Genomic DNA, 11,253 nt, shown 5'->3' with positions numbered 1-11,253 from the left:
ACCCTTGGGCACAGCCCTGCACGCCCTGGGCACTGCCCCACATTCCACGGACATTGCCCCACACCCCCCAGACACAATCCCGCATTCCCCAGGAGCTGCCTGGGCACATCCCTGCATTCTCCCAGCGCTGCCCCAGAGCCCCCGGGCACAGCTTTACAATCCCCAACCACTTCCCGGTGCCCCCCAGCTTCTCCCCGCCTATTAACCCCGGTATAACCCCCCTCATTCCCGCCCCAATCCATGTCTGAAGACACTTTGCCAGCCACCCGGTGGGATCAGCTCACTGGCGCACGCTCTCCGGGCACGGGGCTGGCGGCAGGGCATCACCCGTGTGATGCTCAGCTGATCCCCGCGGCCCCAAACGCCTCCCGGCGAACTCATGATCCCAATGGGATTTGCCAGGCGAGCGCAGGGCAGCTGGGAGCCGGCAGCTCGCCGGGAAGCGTGCGGGGAGCTCTCGTGCCCCCCGGGCTGAGCTGTGCCGCTGCCCCAGCCGGGCTCAAAACCAGTTTTGCCGCTTCTTCCCGGTGATAAAATCGGCGCCTCCGCCCCGGCTGGGGCCCGAGCAGCGCCGCTCACCCGCCGTGCCCCGACGGTGCTGGCGTCCGTCTGTCCAGGCGTCCCTGGGCTGCTCCACGGGACAGCTGCCAGCTGGGGAAACTGAGGCACGGAGAGCAGGCTGGGCGGGAGCATCCACGCGGGGTTGGGATGTGGGGCCACGCTGTGTCGCCCCCCCCCTTCCCTCCGGCATCCCGTCACCGGCGCGGTGTTGGTGCCACTCACCCCTGAGGGCGCCTGGGGACGCCGTGACGCCCCACAGTGAGGTGGCCCCCCCTCCCCGCTCCGCTCAGCCCTTCCCCGACTGCTTTTCCCAGCAGGCAGATCCGTGTGGAAAAACAGGTCAAGTTCTATGCCTGGAGCAGCCCGGGGTCACGTCAGCAGTTGCCTCACCGGGGCGGGGATATGAACCCCAAAACGGGGCAGGCTGTCCCTCTGCTGCCCCCAGCCCTGTGGGGTGCAGGGCTGGCACTCCCAAGCACCTGTCCCCGGGCAACTGCTGCCTGTACCCCTCTAAAATGCCAAGGCAGGGGGGCTGCAGGACACCTGGATCCCCGCTGAGGCCATGGGGGAGGCTGGGGACTGGGAAGCAGGTGATGTGTCACCCTGTCCCCATCCCTCCCACAGCATGTGCTCAGGCACAGCGGCACAGGGAGTGTCTGGCATTCCCGGTGCCCGTTGGCTGCCGGCCACAGGAGCAGGCAGCTCCCTGCCCGGCAGGAGGAGGAGAGGGGATGGCAGGGTCACTGCCATATTCCCCTCACCCTTTTCCCTGTGCCACTCCTTCCCACGGTGCCACACATGGCACCCACCATGGGGCTCGGCATCTCCGGCAGTGCAGGACCCCAAGCCCCTGGCTCCTGGAGTGGTGTCCCTGCCCCCCCGCATCCTTGGCGCAGGGCTGGGAGCCGGGAGCTGGGAGCGTGCCATGTTCTCTCCATCTGCTCCTGATGATGCTGGCGGGTTTTTTGGCAGCGGGAGCCTCCTCCGGCAGCGAGAGCAGAACCAGTCTGGCTGCCTGGTGGGGCTGGAGACAAATAAAACCCACTGGCAGCCGCTGCGGGCAGGCAGGAGTGGGCAGCGAGGGGCAGGGATGGGCTCTCAGCACCCCGAAATCCCTGGGCAGGGGGTGCTGCTGTCGGGAAACAGAAAGTGGGCAGATCTAGCACCTTAGCTCCAGCTTGCCCCCTTCCCAGCACCTTGAAAGGCCCCTAATGAGCATGGAGTGCCCTTGGGAGCAGATTGCCATTGAACTCGACCTGCACCAGCCGCCCGCTCTTACAGCAGCTATTTTGAGCTCCCGGGCTCCCGAGTGCTGGAACTAATAATTTATTACCAAATACGATCAGGCAGCAGCTCCAGCCCCTGGCAAATGGAGCGGAAAAAAACCCAGCGCGGCGGGAGGCCGAGGGAGCGGGGAGAGACGAGCATCCTGCATCCTCCTCCCCCGGGATGGATCCGCACCCAGCCCGCAGGACCGCGGCTGGGATGGAGCCCACTTGGCCCAGCCTTCTGGAAGGCTCCTCCATGCTTGCTCTGGATGACTCCCCAAGGGATCTGAGGTGATGAGGTCCCCCCTGAGCCTTTCCCCCCTCTCCCAGTGCCTCGGCTCCCGCTCCACAGCCACATCCAGCTGCACGCTCCGAGCGGGAACAGCTGCTCTGCATGGATTTTCAATGCTAATGGCCTCGCATTGTCAGCACCCCTCCCCGCTGTCTGAATGCAGCAGGCAGAGCCCCAGGATGGAGGGCAGGCAGCCAGGGCCAGCGTGTGCCCATCGTCCCTGCCCACCGTCCCCCTGCCATGCACCTCGTCACCCCCCTGGGAGCCCACAGGCAGGGGACAGGCAGGGGACAGGCAGGAGGGGCCACCTCCTCTCCCACTGATGTCCTGCCGAGCCACCACACGTTTTCCACCCCTCATTAAAGCAGCTCTGCTGCTGCACCTCCAGCACGCTCCATTAATTAATTAATTGATCAATCAGAGCCCACATTCCCGCTCTCCCTCCCACCTTCCAGCATGCAGCCAAAATGAACGCAGGTGGCCAGGCTTACTGTCCCCAGTTGTCCCCAGGTGCAGCCTCTGTCCAGTTTTAGGTGCTCAGGACAGAGCCTAGGACCCATCCCGGGAACATCCTCCATCTCCTTGGAGGGGTCTGGGTGGGTCTCCTGTGACAAGGAGCACCTTTATGGCCAGGGATGGGATTCAGAGCTCCCTGTGGAGCCCAGCCCAGCATCAAGTATCCGGGCACATGGTGCTATTATCCAGCTGGGACTCCATCGATCACTCCTCCATGGACCATTGATCTGGCAAACGACAACAAGCAAACTAATAAGAGCTCGTTTGGAGGGCGCAGCGCTGGGAGAAGCCACGGATGGAGTGATGCCGGATGGTTTCTCTCCTTTCCTGGCCTTCCCAAGCCCAGGCCAACCAGCCATGGAAGCCTTTTCAGCCCACAGGAAATCCAGACAGTGAAAGATTTACTTGAAAGCAACTTTCTGCTCCATTTTTGCCCCACTTCAAAGCTAGGGGCTTCAAAAACCAAGTGCCTGTGCCCCAAGGATGATGCTGATGCCTGAGCTTTTCTGCAGCACCCAAGTTGGGTTGGCAGCTGCTCTTGGCTCCTGATGCCTGGATCCAGGTGCCAGCCATCTCCCAAGGATCCCTCTGCTTAAGGGGAAGTAGGGTAGAGCCCACACCCCTTTGCATAAACTGCTGATGGGGCTGAATGGCTTCATGTGGTGCTGGGCACTCCATGGGGCTGCCAGGCACCATGTGGGAGAGAGTTGGGCATTCAATTGAGACGCTGGACATTGTGAGGGAGAGATTTAGACATTGCCTCGGGATGCTGGCCATCACTTGGGAGAGAGCTGGGCACTGCACAGTGCTGCCAGGCATTAAATGGTGTCACTGGGCACTCCACAGTGGCACGGGGCATTCCATGGTGACACTGGGCACTCCATGGTGCCACTGAGCAGGGCAAGGTGTTGCTTGGCATTCCATGGCGCTGCCAGGCATCTCGTGGTGCCACTGAGCATTGCACAGTGCCATCGGGCGTTCCATGGTGGCACTGGGGATTCCAAGATGCCGTAGGGCACCGCACGGTGGCATTGGACATTCCACGGTGCTGTTGGGCAACACATGGGTTGGAGCCAGGCACCTCACAGTGCTGCCAAACCTTGCACAGCTGCCGGGCACGGCACAGCCCGAGAGTGGGCAATGCTTGGCACAGCCAGGCTGCCCTCCCATCCCCAAATCCCCATGCCCCGTGTCCCCATGCTCCCACACCCCCAGCCTGGCGCAGGCGTGTGGCAGCAGCGCATTGTTTTGGGCGCAGGAGCCCTTGCCCAGCAGATGGCAGGTATAACAAAGCAGCTTGCTGCGGCCAAGCCAATTATTTATCTAATTATGATTTACCACTTAACCACATGATCTTTCTGCAGAGTTGTAGGCAATTAAAACCAGGGTGATTATGTGGATTATGCAAATCGGCTGGAGCCGAGCGAATAAAATTGGAGATTAGAGTTTCACGCAGGCTGGATCTTGCACAGGGCAGGTCCTGGCGGGGCAGGGGAAGGCAGGGGCAGGGCAGGGGGGCTGCAAATAGGGGCAGGGGGTTGAAGGCAGGACTAGGGTAGGGAGAGGCAGGGGCAGGGAGCTACAGGCAAGGGCAAGGGACTGCAGACAGGAACAAGGGACTGCAGGCAGTGTGGGGGACCAGGACCCTGCCCAGGGAAGGAACTACAGGGCGCAGTCAGGAAGTGCCAGGACAAGATGAGCAGATGCCTCCTGCCACCCCTCTGCCTTCCAGGTGCTGCAATCCGCCCCAGCAGAGCCAGGGGCTCCGTAGCCAAAAGCTGTCCCCATCACAGGGGTGGGTGTCCGCAGGGGACCCCTCACTGCTGGTGGGTGACTCTGCTGGCACCAGGGATTTCCCAACACCTGCCCTGGCTGCACCCCAAAAGGCAGGGAGGGGTTACACAGTGCAGCCCCCATCCTTCACCCCATCCATGGGCGGCTCACAATGGGTTCCAGGGGCAACGGGTATTAATAACAGGTACTAATAACATGTATTAATAATGAGTATTAATAACAGGCATTAATAGCAGGTATTAATAACGAGTATTAATAACGACGCCTTGCAGATTACACCACCCGCCCTCCTTGATATGAGATTTATGGATGGAACAAACTCCGGAAATACAGAAGTATTAATGGTAATACCTCGTGTCCTAGCAAAGGTCACGGGCAATCTCCATCAATCCCACTGTGCTGCTGGCAAAGCCAGGGGGTCTGGGCGGGACAGGGGGTCCCCCGCACACTCCCGGGATCCCCCCGCATGCGCTGCAGCACCACGGTTTATGACGGTGCAGATGGCCCAGCACGGGCCAGAGGGAAGGTTTTACCTTGGGATAAGGAATTAACGCTGGCAAACAGCTAATTTACTGCGTGTATTTTCATTTTCCCAATACTGGCGCCATCTGCTACCGATCAGTGCCCCACGTCCTCAGCTTTGAGCTACGGATGCCACGGAGATCTTGGAAAGACCTTGGCTTTCTCCAAACCCAGGAGCCCTGGAACCCCCTGCAGTGTCCCACTGGGGTCCCCAGGGCCACCTTGATGGGTCTCCCCGTTTTCATGGAACCTCCCCAGAATGGGCATCGGTGAGGAGGATTTGAAGCAGCACAGATGTCCGTGGAGCCAGACTGTGCTGGGGATGGGGACAACACTGCCAGCACTGGTGAGACTGATCCAACACACTCCTCATCACAGAGGAGGATCAACCAAAACCCCGGCAAGGGGAGCAGACCCCTCTTCTCTTCCCACGCCGGGATTTAGGGTGATTAGAGCCGGCAATCCCACGTGCTGGTGCCGGGAAGGCCGGCTGGTGCCCCCGTGTGCGCAGCATCCTCCCTTTTTGCCTACAGTAATCCTCAGCCTTTCGAGCAAATTATTAAAATTCACTTATATTTAATCTGCCTGCTGGAATTAATTGAATTTTTACGCTTGGCAAATGTCAGTGGGTGCACGCTGCCTCCCAACGGGGACCTGGCTGCAGGTGCAGCGGGTGCAGCCCCCTGCTCTCACCCCTTTCCCAGGATAAAACCCACCCTGGAGCATGGGATAGGGTACCCAATGCACCCACAGCCCCCATCAGCAATGGGTAGTGGGATGTATAAATAACAGCACCCTCCCAGCCCCGCAGGGATGCTCAGTGACACTGGGAACACATCCCCCAAACCTGCCTCCCTCCACAGGGACACTCCTCAAAACCCATGGGATTCCCACTGCGTTGCCTCAACGACTTGGGAGGGGACATGGGGAGCTTCTCACTTCCCTCCCAAAACCTGTGCCAGAGAGTGCCAGCGCCCTTCCCGGAGCTGGGCTTGTGTGTCGAGTGATGAGAGCCTTCCTCCCCTCCCCATCTTCCTCCTCGAAAATTGCCAAAGCATCTAATTTGCCCGCTGGGAATGCCGAGGGAAAAGAGCCTCTATTTTGCCGGTAATAAGCCCTCCAGACAAAGGCAGGATGAGCCATTCAGCGGTGGGAAGGGGGAAGGGTCTGGCCCCATGCAGGAGCAGTGGACTGGGGGAGATTCCCTCCTTCCTGGGGGAGCCAGCACTGGGACATTCACAGCATCCTGGCATCTCCCCAGGATGACCTCAGCCCACACATCCATTGGATCCTAAGCTCCTGGATGGGTGGTGGGATGGGCAACATCAGGTACTGTGCTGGGGACACTCACTAAGGCCAATTCTCAACCCCACACGGCCTCGCTCCCTGTTTTCCCTGGGAACAGCCCCCGTTCCCTGCTCAGGGAGTCTCTCCCCACCAGCCGGGATGGAGAAGTTCATGGTTGACGGAGGAGTTCACGGTCAGCGTGAGCCACGGGGGACCCGGGGCCCCGGCGGGCAACTTCCAAACTTGACTGGCGCTTGCCCCCCTCCACCGCCCGCCCGGGATTATCATAAATTAAGACGTAATTACTCCATGGAAATTTACAGCACAAAGCTGCGGCGCTAACAAGTGTGTTTGGCGGCACTGGAGGGAGATACAAAGCGCTATTGTCTGGCGGGCGCCAAAAAAGCTGCTCTGCCCCCAAAACCACACATCCCAGGGACAGGGATGAGGATGGGGATTGGGGATGGAGTGACACCACTGCAGTCGTCTGAGCAGCGCAGGGAGCCACGTGTGCGCCCCATGTGAGCGGGGACAGAGAGGGACACGGTGCCCCAAAAAGAAGGTCCCAGCATGGAGGGGTGGGTGAGGGTGGGTAAAGGCTTCCCAGGGTGATGGGTGCCCTCCGAGGAGGTGTCACGGCTCTGCTCCCCAACAAAGCCATCCCCTTTATTCCCTCAGCTCCCACCCCTGGGTGCTCCCACCCACCTCTGGGTGCTGCACCCAGCAACCCCCCCCCCACTCTGAGCCCCCTTTTCCCAACTCTGGAACACACGGGGTTAAAACTAAACCACCTGGGGACCTGGACGGGGGGGGCACATGGGGATCAGCACCAGCGTAGGCCTGTGTGTCCCCCCCCTCACTGCTGCCACACTCCCCCAGCTGTCACACGCATTAAAAAATAATAATAATCAACATGGAGAAAAAGAAAAAAAAAAAAAACATAAAACAAAACCAACAACACAGCGCGAAAAAATTCAGGCGGCTAAAACAAATCCAGCAATAAAGGAGCCGGGATCCTCGGAAAGCTGGCTGTGCAATTAAGCAGTTTTCTGCTGTACGCCGATAATCACCTAATTATACTATTAATGACAGTTCAACCTGCTCGGAAATAAAAGGACATTCTTCCATAACAGGATGCCAGCTGTTTGTTACAGATGTCAAACATCTTTAAAGCATTATTATTAAAAGAAGGGGGGAAGGAGGAAGCTTGGGGATGCTGAAGCACTGCCGTCTTCCCCCCACAAAGCGTCTTGCAAGGGATGGGGGGGGCGGTTTGGGGTGTCACCCCCCCCCTTAGTCCCAGTGGAATAATCTGTTGGAGGGGTGTTTTGGCGGGGTTTGGTGTTTGGTGTCATAAATACCCCATGTCAGCTCGCGGCAAGAGGCGGCTGGGTTTAATTAAGCGCAGCGTTTGGGAAATAAAAGTTAAAAATTAGTAATAAAATTAGAGGGGGGGATGCACCCCGCTGCCAGGCTCGGGGCAGGGCTGGCCCCGCTCCCCCTCTCCCCCCATCCCTGCCACTGGCGGTGCCTTGAGCGTGGTTGCCGCCGGCCGTGCCCGCGCACGTGCCACGGTGCCGTGCCAAGGAGCATCCCGGCAGGTGCCGACAGCCGGTGCCAAGGAGAGGGAAAAGGGGGGGACACGCTGCAAAGAAAGGAAGCACCTGCTCCCCCTCGAAGTCCCAGGGTGGGCCTGGAGGTGAGCGATGCCCGCTGCACCTCGGGGATCGGCAGTGCCAGGAGGGGGATGCCAGGGGGACGACACCAGGGTGGCAGTGGTACCCCAAAGGGCCAGCCAGAATCCCACGGGGGTAATGCCATCTCTCCCGCAGCAGCACCATGGCTCCACGCTGGTGCAGCCATTCCCGGGGGGCAGCTGGGTGCCCACCCACCGTGGGGTGATGCCAGCGCTGGCGTTACACACCCACCCATACAGACACCCAGCTCTACACCCTGTCCTATATAGCTAGAGGCAAATCTGTCTGTAAAACCATCGGGAACCTGGCTTAGCCTGGGAATAAAGAGATTATTGGGGGGGGGGGGGTGCGATGGGAAGAATAGAGGAAGGAAAAAAAGGGCTGTCTGGGAATAATTGATCCCCCTCCAAGCTGTGTGGCTACCAATGTCCCGGGTACCAGCAGGGCCCTGGCATGAGCAGGATGGTTGCAGAGAGGCACTGGACTTTGGGGATGCCCACCCACCCACTCAGAGCTGGGGGGCTGTGATGGAGGCCCCTGCCCAGGCCAGGACCCCTAGCCCTGACCTCTTGGCACACACTGACTGGGCTGGCACCAGCCCCTGCCTGCCAGGTGGGACCCAGCAGGAAAAAACCATCTGGGAAGCATCCCCCCAAGCCCTAAGCAATGCCCCCAGTCTCCCCCTTCCCCTGGCTCCCCTCTTCCCCCCCTCCACTCCTCAAACCATCACGGGGAAGCTGGAAAGTGGTTGACATGGTTGCCATGGTGACCGAATTTAGGACTGGCGAGAGGAGGAGAAGAGGAGGAGGAGGAGGAGGAGGAAGAGAAGGATGGTGGGGCGGGCAAAGAAGGAAGGCAGGAGGGGTTTCCTGCCACCCTAACATAGCCAGGACCCCCCTGGCATCCCCCAGTTCTCCCTCAGCACCCCACAAACACCATCCTTGTGCAACCCTTGACCACACAGCCCGCGAGGATGAGGAAGGGCAGCCCCCAACCCCAGCACCCAACCAGAAAGCCGCCAAGAGAGGAGTTCAGCCCCGAGCGCCCCAAAGACAGCCCGGGGGTGGCTGTCCCCGCCCGGTGCTGCCGGTGACTCACACCTCACGCCAGCGGCACCCGCCGAGCGGGTGTTTACGCGGCATCACCCAGCTCCTTCCATCTGCTTTGATCCAGGGGCTAAATATTCCCGGCCCCGGAATAAAAATAGGAACCATTTGGGAAGGTCCTGAGTCAGCAGCATCCGCTGCCGGCACCCACTGCCATCCTCCCCAACACACCAGACACCCGCCAGGGAGTCCCAGGGCCCCTCCATCTGGGGGCTGCTAGATTTGGGGACACCCACAGGGAGAGAGAGGACCCCAAAAGGATGCATGCATTCAGGTGCCACCTTTGTGCCTGTTGGAGCAGAGAGCCAGGCCCTCCAGGGATGTTCTGTGACCTCAGGGGGTGCCACTGTCCCCAAAGGAGGGTGCTGTCCCCAAAGGATGCTGGCACTGGTTGTAGGGTAACACGTTATCTCAGGGAAAACCAGCCTGAGCATGGTTCCCATATGGATCAGCAGGGAATGGGGTTCCCTCCCTGTCCCCTCGCTCTCAGCGATGCTTGATGGTGGGTGCCCACCATGCCCCGTGTCCCTTCGCAGTCGGCTGAGCCCCATTGCACATCTCCAGCCCCATGACCGGAGGGACAGAGAGGAAAGAAGCACTGGTGACCAGAGGGATACAGGGGACAGGAGCATCAGGGACCGGAGGGACAGAGGGGACAGAAGCACCGGTGACCAGAGGGACACAGCAGACAGGAGCTGTCTGTGCCAGCCAAGGTGGGAGAGCAAGCCACCGAGAAGCGAGGAGCGTGTGACACGGGCCACGGCCAGGCAGTCCCTGAGGCGGTGACAGTCCCCAGCAGGACTCGCGCCGCTGAGTCACCGCCACCAGCCCCGCGCTGATGAAACCCCGCGAGCCCAGGGCGGGGGGAAGGTTCCCATCTCCATCTGCTCCCGCCCGACCTGGCCCACCGGCATCTCCCAACGCCCGGCAGCTGCCGCCGGCGATCCCGCTGCGTGCCAGCGCCTCCAGCATCACTCCCCCTAATTGCCTTAAATCTCACAGCCTGACACTTCCATGTTCCTCTCCGTCTTGCTTTTCTCCTCCAGTTTTATTACTCCCCCTCCGAGGCGGTTGGGAAGTGGGGAGCCGGACGGAGCAGGGTTTTCCAGGGCACAGGAATCAGTGCATTAGCAACGACGGCAAAGCCAGAAGTTTCACGCAACAGGAGCTGCCACCGGGAACCCTGGCTCGACCGGTGTGTGCTAAATATGGAATTTAAGGGGAAAAAAGCCAACCCCCAAACCATCTCCCTGCACCTGCGGCCTTTGGAGGGGTCCCCACTGTGACAGATGGCACAGAGGCCAAGCAGGAATCACCCACGGCTGCTGTAGGCAGTGGAGAACAGCAAGGAGCAAGATGCTGGTGTTTGGGGTGGGGGGGGGAAGACAGGGACCAGGACCCCCACAGCCAGTACAGAGGAGGGCGCAGGATCGGATCATGTTGGGAGTGAGCTGGATGCCACAGGCAAGCAGGTGACCCATGTCCCCACCGTGGCTCAGCGACAGGAGGGGATGCCATGCCGCAACCCCTCCCAGAGAGGGGGAACCCCAAGTTCAACCTGGCCCCCCTTGGCCGCCCTTCCTGGCTCGCCTTCATGCGCTCCGGCGCAGGCGCCTTGGGCAGAGCCGCTCGCTCCGGTAACAACCACATGCCAAAGCCATTTCCTGAAACAAACAACCATCCGTGGGGGAACGGCCACACAGGGGCACGGACCCCCGGAGAGGGGTCCTGCCACCGCACCCCAAGTCTGGGAGAAACCTCTGAGCTCATGCCCTGAGCCTGCACCCCGAGTTTGCACCCCAAAAGCACCTCGAGTTCACGGCCGGAGTTCCCAGCCCAAGGGTGCATCCAGAGGGTGCACCCCTAAAAACACCTCGAGTTCGCACCCTGAGCTCACAGCCTGAGTGTACTGAGCCTACACCCGCAGTGTGCACCCCGAACATGCACTCTGAGCCTGTACCCCAAGACCACCTCCAGTTCACACCCCCAGCTCATATCCTCGAACCCCAAACGCTCACCCTGTGCACACACCCTTTGCCCCCCAAGTATGTGCCTGGTCTCACACCCCAACTCCCTCCCCATCCCCACCGATGCTCCTGAAACACCCCAAATCCCCCCGTTGGGGTCCTCCTCCCTTGCTGGCTGCCGCGGTGGCCGGTGCTGCCAGCTGGGGTGGCACAGCAAACTTTGGTGCCCCAAATTTCCATGCC

General features: G+C 60.4%; 1 protein-coding gene across 4 annotated transcripts in view; it reads right to left on the bottom strand.

The window, feature by feature from the left end:
- GSE1 (Gse1 coiled-coil protein) overlaps positions 1 to 11,253 on the bottom strand; it is a 101,618-nt gene that overhangs the window by 16,793 nt on the left and 73,572 nt on the right. The gene's annotated exons all lie outside the window — the stretch shown is intronic.

This window comes from Empidonax traillii, unplaced genomic scaffold (genome assembly GCF_003031625.1).
Source record: "Empidonax traillii isolate 1590-97213 ecotype Southwest subspecies unplaced genomic scaffold, ASM303162v1 scaffold13:size3042203, whole genome shotgun sequence".
Classification (NCBI taxonomy): domain Eukaryota; kingdom Metazoa; phylum Chordata; class Aves; order Passeriformes; family Tyrannidae; genus Empidonax; species Empidonax traillii.
This window is presented reverse-complemented; position numbering and strand designations above follow the sequence as displayed.